This window comes from Copidosoma floridanum, unplaced genomic scaffold, assembly GCF_036245765.1.
Source record: "Copidosoma floridanum isolate Cflo_tuat_1 unplaced genomic scaffold, Cflo_Japanese_pri ptg000030l, whole genome shotgun sequence".
NCBI lineage: Eukaryota > Metazoa > Arthropoda > Insecta > Hymenoptera > Encyrtidae > Copidosoma > Copidosoma floridanum.
The window spans coordinates 41,784,487-41,796,471 of record NW_028321907.1 but is presented as its reverse complement, the minus strand read 5'-3'; the positions used below and the strand labels follow the sequence as shown (position 1 = coordinate 41,796,471).

The following is an 11,985-nucleotide window of genomic DNA, read 5'->3' as shown; positions in this document are numbered from 1 at the left end:
CGACATATGTCATTAATTTGTCCAGTGGCAGCTGACTCGAATAATAATAGCCAAACATGTGGCGATAGGTTATGATCCTCGGAGAAGTGCGAGAATATTTTAAAATCATTGTCGCTCTTTAAAAATACAACGAAGAGTGTTTTTGAGTAATTTTTTATTTTGGGGTATTTCACGGTAAGATCCGCTATGGTCACTGCGACCGAGTAAACCTGTTTTTTCGAAAATGCCTTCACCATGTTAACTACTGAATGAATTTCTGTAATATTTGGACGAAAATTATTAATTTTAGGTATTTATCTCTTTAATTATTTACACTTTACTTTTGCTCACCTTCGTTGCTTCTATACACGATGCCTATGCTAGTCGTTTTATAAAAATTTTGTACCCCCAAAATTAATGGGATGTCACCTTCCATGTTATCGCTTGCATGACATGTCACCAATGGCATAGTGGTTAACATAATAATAATACCCGTAAGCATCATCATTTTTATCTAAAAATAGATTAAGAGAATATAAACGTTAGTTCACAGGACTAGATAAATTACTAGAACAACGCATTTTATGCGACTTAGCAAAAGCGATACTATTTACCGAGAGCGTAACTTCTAATGCATAGTAAAACAAATATTGAATTGAATGAGAATATAAAATTTGTACTACTATACTATTTTCATTACATGGTCCAAGGTTAATTAGGCATGAAAATTGTAAAATACGCATTTCTATATTATTGCTTTAAATGTATGTTAGGCTAGTATTTAATTATTTCAGAGAAACTTTTTTTTTAAATCATGGATAAACTATAAAGTGTACTCAACACTTTATAAAATAGTGGATGATGTGGTTGGAATTTTACGCACTTAAAAATCTAGATGATTCCTGTTACAAATTCCAATAAAAATAAAAATTTTTATGAAAACATGTATATTTTGTTTAATTCTTTGGTTGTATAATTTAGGTTGTAGCACATAAATTTTTATACGATTTGGTATACGTATAAATACAGTTTTCTGCAAATCAACTTTTCTTTATTATTTTTATCATATAGAATGTCTGAGTGTGTCGTGGGAAGTTATAGTTATTTAAAAAGACAATTGAAATGATTAAAAAAAGCCTTACTTTCTGAATTCGAAGTAAGACAAGAATTGACGAATTTTATTTAAATGTTAAACTTTTAACTTTAACTTCCACCTCTAATTTTTTATGCTTACCATTACTTTAAACGTCTCATATATAGAACTCAAGTTTGTGTCAAGAGCTTTTCATTAACCTTTTTTCTAAAAACCCATACATTTTTCTAGGACACTGATATGATGTAAATAGTAGAAAAATTTATAACTATTATTCAATTGTTAATGTTATTTTGCTTGTAACGTTACTTCGACAGGTCATAGGGAATTATTTGAGGAAATAATTGAAGGGCACAAAACAAGCTGTAAAATGTTACGAGCATTTTTTTAGGTCTTTATAGTTATTTGTGATATTTTTCAAGTTTTGGGGAATCTTGATTGAAAAAAGGTTTGTAATGCGTGTCAGGTTACGTTAAGAAAAGTTTGTTCAAAAATTCAGCACTATATTTATTGATAGGAAAAAAATTTTGCTTTTTAACCCTTTACTTCTTTATATAACTTTAAAGATAGCTTTAAGATATAAATTGTGCAGTGTTATACTTGTTTCAAGTTTCAACTTTATTTTACATTAAAACAAAACAATATGATTTCGATAATGTTGAGATGAATATATTTCTGCAGAGAGAAGACTTCAACATGCACTTACTTGATAACTTGACACTCGTGGCCCAAAAAATAATTCCCAAGAACTCCTTGGACCAAGTTGGGCACGGCTCGAATAGACTCTCTTTCGATGCTGTGAGTTTTGGTGTCTCGAGCTTTGCAAGACACTTCTCGCCAATGACTACGGAGTTGAAAGCTAGGCTCCTCCGTCAAACTGAAATGGAAATGTCGTACAAGGTGACATACACACATACGTACACACACACACGACAGTACAATTTGACACTTAATTTAAAATTAAATTTAAAAACTTTTTTTAGCCTTTTTACTATATTTTTGCCTTAGTATAATGTAAGAGTTATTTACAGAGACAATGAAATTTTTTTAAAAGCTTGACTTCACTTTATTTAGAATATCAAAAAGGTCTGTGTATTGACAGTTACATGCATCTAAAATTAGAGCAAAGCAAAATTGTTACGTATATCATCGAAATTTAATCTGATACAGGCATTTTAAGATAAGCAATTCATAATATACTATAAATGATGGATTTTGCATTTTTTTTAAAAGTCAATTTTCGTAAGTTTGATTAATCACTTTCAATGTGAGTTGTATCATTCTTCACATTTTAATTTTATCGTAAATCTATGATGAAAAATTAAAGAAACAAAAAATTAGATTGAAATTAAATACTAAGGATGCAAAAAATAAGATAACGGGTTTGCCGAAATCTGCTTAGCTTTTGGTAACATTTTTTTATCGAATGTAATCTCTTGCTGAAAAAAAGCTTGGTTAAGCGTGTAAAATTACGTCAAGAAAAATTAAGCAAAGTTAGCACCGATTCGTAAAAATTAAGCTCCAGTTCTATTAGTAGGTAAGAAATTTTTAAAGGAATATTTAATATGCGTTAAATATTCCAATATGCAACAAACTGCATATATGGTGAATAGCAAAATCCAAACTTTTCCATGCTAATACTGCATTTTAACTGTCATAATTTACACCAAATAAATTTTTTTTTTATATATGCTTGTAGGGAAAAAAGAGAAAATTTTATATTTGTTTCCACTAAGGCACACATAAAATTATAATGATTATAATAATAATTATAATAAAAATAATAATAATAATAATAATAATAATAATAATATCAATTACAATAATAATAAAAAATCGTTAAAGTGATAATGATTAATAATGTAAGTAGTGATAATAATCGTAAGACTAATTACAGAAATAATAAACAACGCAAAAATTACAGTAAAATTAAATATTAACTCTTTTATGTAAATTCAAAGATATAAAAGCTTTTAATAAATTGAAAAGTATTATGCTGATTTTGTTTTAAAACGGTATATCACTTAAAAGGAAACAACATTATGTCGCTAAGGGCGAGATAAATCTATTTCAGCAAAAAGAAGACTTCAACATGCACTTACTCGATAACTTGACACTCGTGGCGCAAAAAATAATTCCCAAGAACTCCTTGGACCAAATTGGGCACGGCTGGAATAGACTCTCTTTCGATGCTGGGGGTTTTGGTTTCTCAAGCTTCGCAGGACACTTCTCGCCAATGACTAAGGAGTTGAAAGCTAGGCTTCTTCGTCAAACTGAATTGGAAATATCGTACAAGGTATTCACTTTATGTTGAAGTGTTGTCTAGCTGGCGCACTGACATACAGTGTCGTGTTGGGGTTGTGCCTTGAAGGGTATGGTATTCTATTTCCCACTACAAAAATTTACTGGCCATCAAGTGGAAGGAATGTCACGCCCATCAACATACTTTATCCCTTCCAGACTTCCCCTCTTTTTTCTGTATTTTTGGAAACAAAAAAAATTATAAGCCAATCCATGTAGGACGGGTTACAATAAAACCATTAAATGACAAATTTTTGAATCCTTTTAATACAGATTCAAATTCATAACAAGTAACTCTTTAATGACATTCTTATTTTTCAAAATATTTAATTATTCAAATATGTTTTTAAAAGATAATTTCTTGGGTCTGAAGTAGTTTTATGTTACTAATTTTTAAAAACTTTAGTTGTTTTTAAGCGTCCCAAATTTATTTAGCAATTGAAATTTTTACTGTATCAAGCAAATTCTAACTATTCTAAGTCTACTGTATAACATAAAACATTAATTTTAGTTATTTTTTTTTGTAACTTGTGTGCAATAAGGGCTAGATATTCTATTATTACTTGGTATTAAATTAAATTCTGCTTGAAGACAAATTATCTTCACATGAACTATAACATAACACGCTTACTACGCTATATATTATAGATTTACTAATAGAGTTTGAATTAAAGTAACAACCAATTTTCGTACGAATCATGATTTCCCTATTTTTTATGCGTTGTAGAAATTTGATGTTCAATTATTGCTGCAGGTACGAATATGTTTTTTAGTTTTTTTGTTATGAAATATTACTGGGTAGTTGAGAGAATAAGAGTATTTTACTTGGTTTCAGATAGAAATTGCAAAAAGTAAGAGATACTTTTCCGCGGATTGTGAGGGAGCAGTTTGATGTACTACTAGCTAACCTCCATATTGCAAGGAGAAAATTGAGTAGTACAATTAAATCAGAAAATTGGAAATATTATTAAATACCTTTCAAGTTATAATCGCTTACTGTTTTTAATTTTTATTAATTAATTTTATAAATTAATAATTTAAAAAAATAAACTACGCTGAGTATTATTTAAGCTTAAAAATTGTAATATGGTTAGTTTATATTGTCTTAATTGTAAGAAATTCAGTATTATCTACTTATAAAAAAAACTTAGGATGAAAACATTAATACAATGAAAATATTAATACTTATAGATATTGATAGGAAACTAAAAATAATAACTTGGTCTTGAGTAGATTGAGTCAAGTGAGTAGTTTTTTTTTCTTTTTTTTTCTTTTAAATGTTTATTTCCTAAAGTTAAAGCATCGAGGAAACGTATTTTATGGCCTAATTTTTATCTGCGTGCTATAAGTGTATATACAAGCAAGGTTATTTGAAGACAAGGATTAAATCAAATGTTGCATTAAGATTTGAGGCATCATTTTCTATTTCAGCTATTTCTCCATGAAACGCTTTACTGATCTAAGTAAAAATAAAAAAAAAAAAAGAAAGTAAAAATAAGGCTTTACTCTAAACACATACGTATACTAATCTCCCTCAACGCACCACATACTCCAGCGGTTAAGGACATATAATTATAGGCTTTTATAAAAGTTTCTCCGAGATTTTCCTTGCCAATGCCAAAATTTCCGAAGGCTCATCTTTACTTTCTGGCATAAAATGAACTAGTGACTGTAGAATTCAGCCGAAAAAGAATATTTAATTTCCTAGTACAGCGTGTGTCCGTACTGATGTGGTCAATGTGCATGACAATAGAATTTTACCACCTTCTACTACGCAGCTATGCTTATAATATATTTATAATTATTCGTGTATGTCCTGCGCGTGTTTTTACTCCACGTTCATTTTTCCCATAATCTGTTTCTTTATCAGCACTAAGCCACTGGTAAATACTTCATGTCATTGATCTAGTGCCCGTTTTTGGATGTTTGTAGAAAAAAACAAGCTAGTTGTTTGTTGGTGTGTATGTATTTTTATATTTAACGTCAATGTAGTGATGTTTCGATGAGCACGTTGTTGTTCTTCTGGTAAGGAAAAAGTAAAAAAAATTAATATTTGTTATCTACCAGAAACTAAAAAAAATAAACAATAAAACACACCTAAACATTTTGTTCAACACATGTTGAATAAAGTTGAATGAAATATTCACGTTTTATTTTGACGATTAAAAAAATATTTATCCATTCATCTCTATCGTAGTTTTATTTTTCAGTGAACTGCATCTCAAAAAGCAAGTAACAATTTTTGTTGCAACCAATGAGTGTTCCTTTTTCTATGGTACCAGATTTCTTATTTTTATTTTAATATGAAAAAGATAATGTGATCCAGATATGGATTTTTAGGGATCAATTTAGAAATTTTAACCATAGCATCCTATTAATTTTAGAGTACACAAATTTTTGACCTTTTGCATATGGTTAAAATAAAAATAAAGAAAATCGTATTTTCTTTATTTTCTATACCTTTACTTCTTTCTTTGGTCTCTGCTTACAACGGGAAATATTCCATCGAGTAAACCAACGTGTGCGTCAGTGATTTTCAATAACAATGCCATAGTTTTAAGTAAATAATATATTGAGCCACCCCTAACATCATGACTACCACCACCAAACTAGGCCGATAGAATATGAAGTCCATTGCTCCAACCAATTACAATGCAAAGTAATGCCACGTACCTACTCGCAGCAAATAAGAGCTACTGTTGCTCCTACCCTTTAAGTACGACAGCCAATCTACTCAAACTCGATAAATTTTTTCTCCTACACTACCTGCGCCAACGAAGGTAGGGTTGCCCAAGCGCCTTTTTTCCCCTGCCACCGCAAGATTTGGATGTTTTTGGCCTCTTCTGCTACTTATTTATGAGTGTACAAACAATGTATTGATCTTTGGCGTATAGTACGTATACGCTCGTACGTATACGTACGTATACGTATAAATAGTTAACAATAAGGAGATTTTGTTGCTGTTGGTTGATAGAAACGACAATTTAGTAGACGTGCAGACATTTCTACCCGTATTGGAATATCCTATCTTGTTTGTAGTATTAGGTATGACTTTCAATAGAAAAGGGAAATTCTTATTCGAAATGGTCAATTTTCTTATTCTGCAAATTTTTATAAACTTTAACCTCTAGATAATAAACATGTTTCGAAAAGAGCAAGAAGTTCCGAATTTTTATTAAAACTGAAGTCGTTCAAGATGTCAAGATATCACCACCAGATTCAAAGTACTGAATAGGAAATACTACTAAACACTGGTATAACTTAGTAATTTATTATCTTTTTAGGGAAACTCATCGGTGCAATCAATTTCATGCAGCGTTAAAATTTTTTGAAAAAAAAAAAAAAAAAAAAAAAAAAAAGGAACGAAGGACAAAAGTATTATAATTTTGGACTAAATGTAAAGTTAATTTTAAATAATTTATCTTAAGTTGGTTGAAGTAAGTTTATATTACAAAACAATTGCATCGACAGTATATTACTCTTGCTTAAAATTTTCAGACCTTCATTTCTTCGACGCTCGAGATGTGCTCGATATCTGTGAAATGTAATATAGTGTATATTCTATTTTTGCTTTTTTTAAAATAGGAATGCCCTTCAAAAGTTTTGAATATCATGCGATTTTATGTACCGTGAGAATTTTCAATTTTAAGATTTTATTTCATTTTATCATTTTTTAAGTGGTGAGAGATACCCAAATTGTTATTGTTAACGACTTCGATATAATACTTGTTTTTTTATTTTATCTATTTTATACTGATGAGGAAACATTTTATTCAACCAAACCAAATTTCCACTATGTAGAGTTCTTGGTTGAATTTAAAAACAGACATAAGGATTAAAAAAAAAAAAAAAAATTGACTGACCATTATGGCTGAAAGAATAAGTATCTCAATGAACATCGAAATTATCCAAACTATGGCAGCGAGAGTTTATTTGTGAAAGGTCAGCTGGCTAACTAACTCTTTCTTTAAAAAAATGGTTAAATCATTTTGGTTGAAGTAACAAATGATCCCCTTTTTATTCGATCGATATTACACCAGTATGTAGGTACTAAGACATCGGATCTCACGTTGTAGTCTATAATGGATTCTGTTTGGTTCGTTTCGTCGATATCGAAGTTAAAGGGAGATGCGCAACTATTTCATTGCTCCATATACGTACGCGTGTACTCCAACTTTTCTCGTAATACACCTATCCATTGATGGATGTCTGCATCCTCACGACTCGTTCCACAGCATCCATCTCTTTTCTGCCCTGCAGAAATTAATAACACGATGGGTCCCTAGACATAAAATAAGTGCACTCACGGAATAGAGGAGAAGTAGAAAAAAAAGGGATAAACAATAGTAATAAAAATATTTACAGAGTTTATCGTGGTCGTCGGCAGCGTATCAAGGACAAACAAGGATGGCGACGGCTCGAATTGTTTACCTGGAAAACTCGACGCGGATGATGGGAACGAGGATCTTACGGCCAACGATTAATCGTCCCTTTCTACCCTCGGGTCATTGGAGGATTATTATCGGTGGTCTCGATATTTTTTTAATGCGTCCCTCTCAAGGATGTGTTTCGATTTTTGTTGTTTCGGTTGATTTTTTCACGATGAGTTTTATAATTTTTTAAAATATACTACACATTTTTACGGTAGTTTTTAAAGATTTTTAAGGCTTTTTTTATATTTTTTAAAATTAATTTAAAGTGGTGATCGTAACTCTTTTTTAATCGAAAAATTAATAATTTCAAGATTGCTCAGTTATAACTTTGATATCTTTAATTTTTTTTCCAATGATTATTTTTTATTGCGATGTATTTTTCATTTTGTCAAAACAATGAGCACATATGATTAAAAAATCTTACGACAACATACATGTCTTATTTTAAAAATATTTTTTTAAGGTTCCTTTGTTTATTTTTATACAAACGTTACTACTTCAACGAAAATGCACGTGTATACAAGTGTAAAAAGCACACTTAAAAAAAAAAAAAGTTTAAATTCAGAACTTTTTACAATCGTCTTCATACAATTTATGTTTGTATTAATAAAAACAAAAATCTTTATAGTGTTTCTTTAACGCCTTGAAAATACATAAGACAATAAAAATCATGCAACGACAAAGGCTTGGAGACATTAAAAAAAATAATTTTTTCAAACCATCTTGAATGGTCGAGAAAATATGTCTTAAAGGGATCATGGAAAGATAAAAATGAAACGTCCTTACGAGACAGTTGTTATCATTTTTCATTTGTCCAATCAATAGTCCAAATAGTTTGAGCAAAAGTAATTGAACTTCTCGATGCACTGCAGCACCAAACAAGCCATTCCGTTGATCCAAGAAAACAGCAACCAACTCCACTTGATGAATAATCCAGCGGCAACCAATAATATGGTCATCAAGCCCTTGGATCTCGCGGTTTTGCGGAGCTTAGTGGAGCACTGGATCGTCACCGAGGAAGCGAGAATCCGCGAGTCCTACAACGAAGCCGAGTCGAGGATTGCGGAACAAGCGAGGAAGCTGGAGCAGGAGGTCGAGGCTTTGCGGGCGATAGAAAGCTCGAGAAGCAGCATCGCTAGTAGAAGAGCCGAGCGTGCAAGGGCCAACTTTCTCCATGTGCTCGCGAGACCTGTTCTGCTCAGAGGTGATTATTAATTGCATTGGACGTTAGACAACAAAGTATAGTACACATCTTATTATGTTTGGAATTGATTTGCTCCCCGAACTGACAGGATAGAGTCTCTTTAAACACAGGTAACAGTGGAAAAAGAGTACTACTTCTGAGACAATAGCATCAGAATCGAGATACAATCTTTTGATAAGTAAATGAGATACCAAACCAACTTCTCACCCAACTTTGACATTTGCAAACATGTATTTTCGTATTACGTATCTACGTGGGATTTCTTGAGACGAAATATTTTTCCACCATATCTTTTATTCCCCTTTTTTTATCCATCTTGGCTTTGAACTCTCGCACGGTTGCCCTGAAGTGTGAAATTGAATAACTTCTACGTTGGACGCATACAATACACACATACGCTGACGCACGATCACAAAGAAAAAAAATGAACAAATGCAAGACATTGTAGGTGTTGATCTGCTTTCAACTCAATATTTTTCAACACTATTGAGTTTCAATACATAAAGCTTGTTAATTTTCAGAATAACGTTTCCGTGTATTTATAGCGTAGTGACAAATTTAACAAAAATGTCCCTTCTTGCGAGCACTAAAGTACAATCTTGTAGGTTACAACGCAGGAAAGCAGCCAGTAAGCATTGACACATTGAGCGTCCAGCGAGCCCGCGAATTCAAGGACGTGTACGATGCCCTCCGGACTCCGGACGACTACGAAGACAATAACGAGCAACAGTGCAACCTGAACAACCGCGTTGAGCTCCCGTACTTGGTCAAAAGAATCGCGTCCTAGCATACATGTGCAGCTTCGACGAGCCTTAAAAACTTAATAGACCAGGAACTGTATCTGCTGGAGCAGGCTGCCTCACCGTCCTTGAGACTCGAGCCGCGGCGTCTATTGAGACACCTGAGGAGCCGAGTGAGGCTCGCCTTTCTCAACCTAGCTAGGAACGCCTTGGCTCACCACGACAATCGAGCCAAGATAAGGGAACTTTCGAAAATTTACCTAGTGTGCAGTATACACGGTAATTTGTCTGGAATCAGAAAACCGTGAGCAATCCGATTTTTAGTAGTATGAGTCCAAGTTTGTTTAGACAGGAAAATATTTTTAAATCAGTTGTCCTGTTCATCCGATTTTAAGTAGTGCGAGTCCAAGTAAGATCAGCCAGGTGAATATTCTCAAATCAGTATACCTATCATTCTGATTTTAAGTAGTAGGAGTCCAAGTTTAAGTTTGGCCAGATAGAAGAATATTTTAAAACCAATTTCCCCACCGATTCGATTCTAAGTAGTACGAGCCCAAGTTCAGTCAAACATGATAATATTTTTTAATCAGTATTCCTATTAAACCTATTCTAAGTAGTACGAATCCAAGTTTGGTCAGACATGAGGAAATTTTTCAATCAGTATTCCTATAAATTCAATTTTAAGTAGTACTAGTCCCAGTTTGGTAAGATAAAAGAATATTTTTTAATCAGTTTTCCTGTTAGTCCGATTTTTAGTAGTGCGAGTCCAAGTAAGATTAGGCAGGAAAATAATTTCAAATCAAATTTCACATCAAACCGATTTTAAGTAGTACGAGTCCAAGTTTTGCCAGACATGAGGATATTTTTTAATCAGTATTCCTATAAATTCAATTTCAAGTAGTGTGAGTCCAAGTTTGGTCAGATATGGACAGATTTTTTAAAAATATAGATACACGTTTCTTAGAAATGTATCTATAATACAGGGGAAAAAAAAATTTTAATGAATTCGCAGGAATCAACGCGGACGCGACTGTGCCCGTCATGCGGGCATCTCAGGGGACTCGAGGATTTTTAGACCGATCACCACGAGCGGGTCTCGAGAAAGTGTGTCGACTGCACGGCTCTAAGGCCAGGGCGCCGACCTGGCCACTACCCAGAAATCTACGAGAGGTTGCTCAGAGAGCTGCGAAGGCAAGAAGCCCCACCCTTTAAATCATCCCAAATTATTTTTTTTTCCCCATTTCAATTCCCTTTTCGTTTACCGCAGACGAGACGGTGACAGCAGCCTTGCGTTTGTCGTGGGTCCAAAGGCAGTTGGTTACCTGGTAAATGACATATGGCACGGGCGCTCGATCTTTTCGGGGTGTGACGAGCTCGAGTGACTGCGGCTTGCGAGGCTTGACCCTCGCAAGCCCTGGACACCCTGGAATAATCTGTTGGCGACAAGACGCGAGACTCGGATGCACGAGGTGCTCGCGAGCGATTCCTCGGGCCCACCGGATGCCTACGACGGAGAGCTGGTTCGCAAACTCAGGAAGATGAATGCACTGGCGAGACTTTACTTTGAGTCAATGGTCAGATACCACTCGGACCCGGGGATGTCTCTGTGAGGTAGGATTTTTTTACATAAGTGTTGCGATTGTAACTGCCATTTTTTCAATAATGCTAATGAAGCATTGTTTCTTTGTTACGACATATTTTTGTATGATCACGCATTTGATGCTGAACCATGATGATACATTAAAAAAATTAACAGTAAAGACTATGATTATGTTGTCAGGTAAATAAAAAATATAAATATCAAAATGAACAATTCAAAAGTTTTAAACTTAATTTGATTATAAGTCGACGTATGGTATGCAATGTTTCACTGAAATAGTTTTATTTCAGCAGAGCAGTTGCATCGCGGATAATGAAATAACAGTTGGTATTTATTTTAAATCCAACTCTGTTATAATTAAAAATATTTTTTTTTTTACGAAATAAAACATAATGCATTTTGCACATGTTTTTAACTTTTGATTATATCGTGCTATTACATGAATCGTGTTCTTCGCAAGTTTTTGTTGCAGAACGGAGATTCCTACGTAGCCTGAAAAAAGTTTTTTTGTTAAAATTTAATTCCTTTATGTTCATAAAGAAGTCTTAATGAGTCTTATATATTCATTATTTTTTTGTGAACTATTACATGATTAGAAGCAAGAAATAAAAGTTATCTCCTTCACCTTTAAATAC

General features: G+C 33.0%; 1 pseudogene; it reads left to right on the top strand.

Annotated features, from left to right (window-relative positions):
- The first annotated feature begins 8,667 nt into the window (after nt 1-8,667).
- LOC149373645 (uncharacterized) lies at nt 8,668-11,360 on the top strand (annotated as a pseudogene).
- The last annotated feature ends 625 nt before the right edge of the window (nt 11,361-11,985 follow it).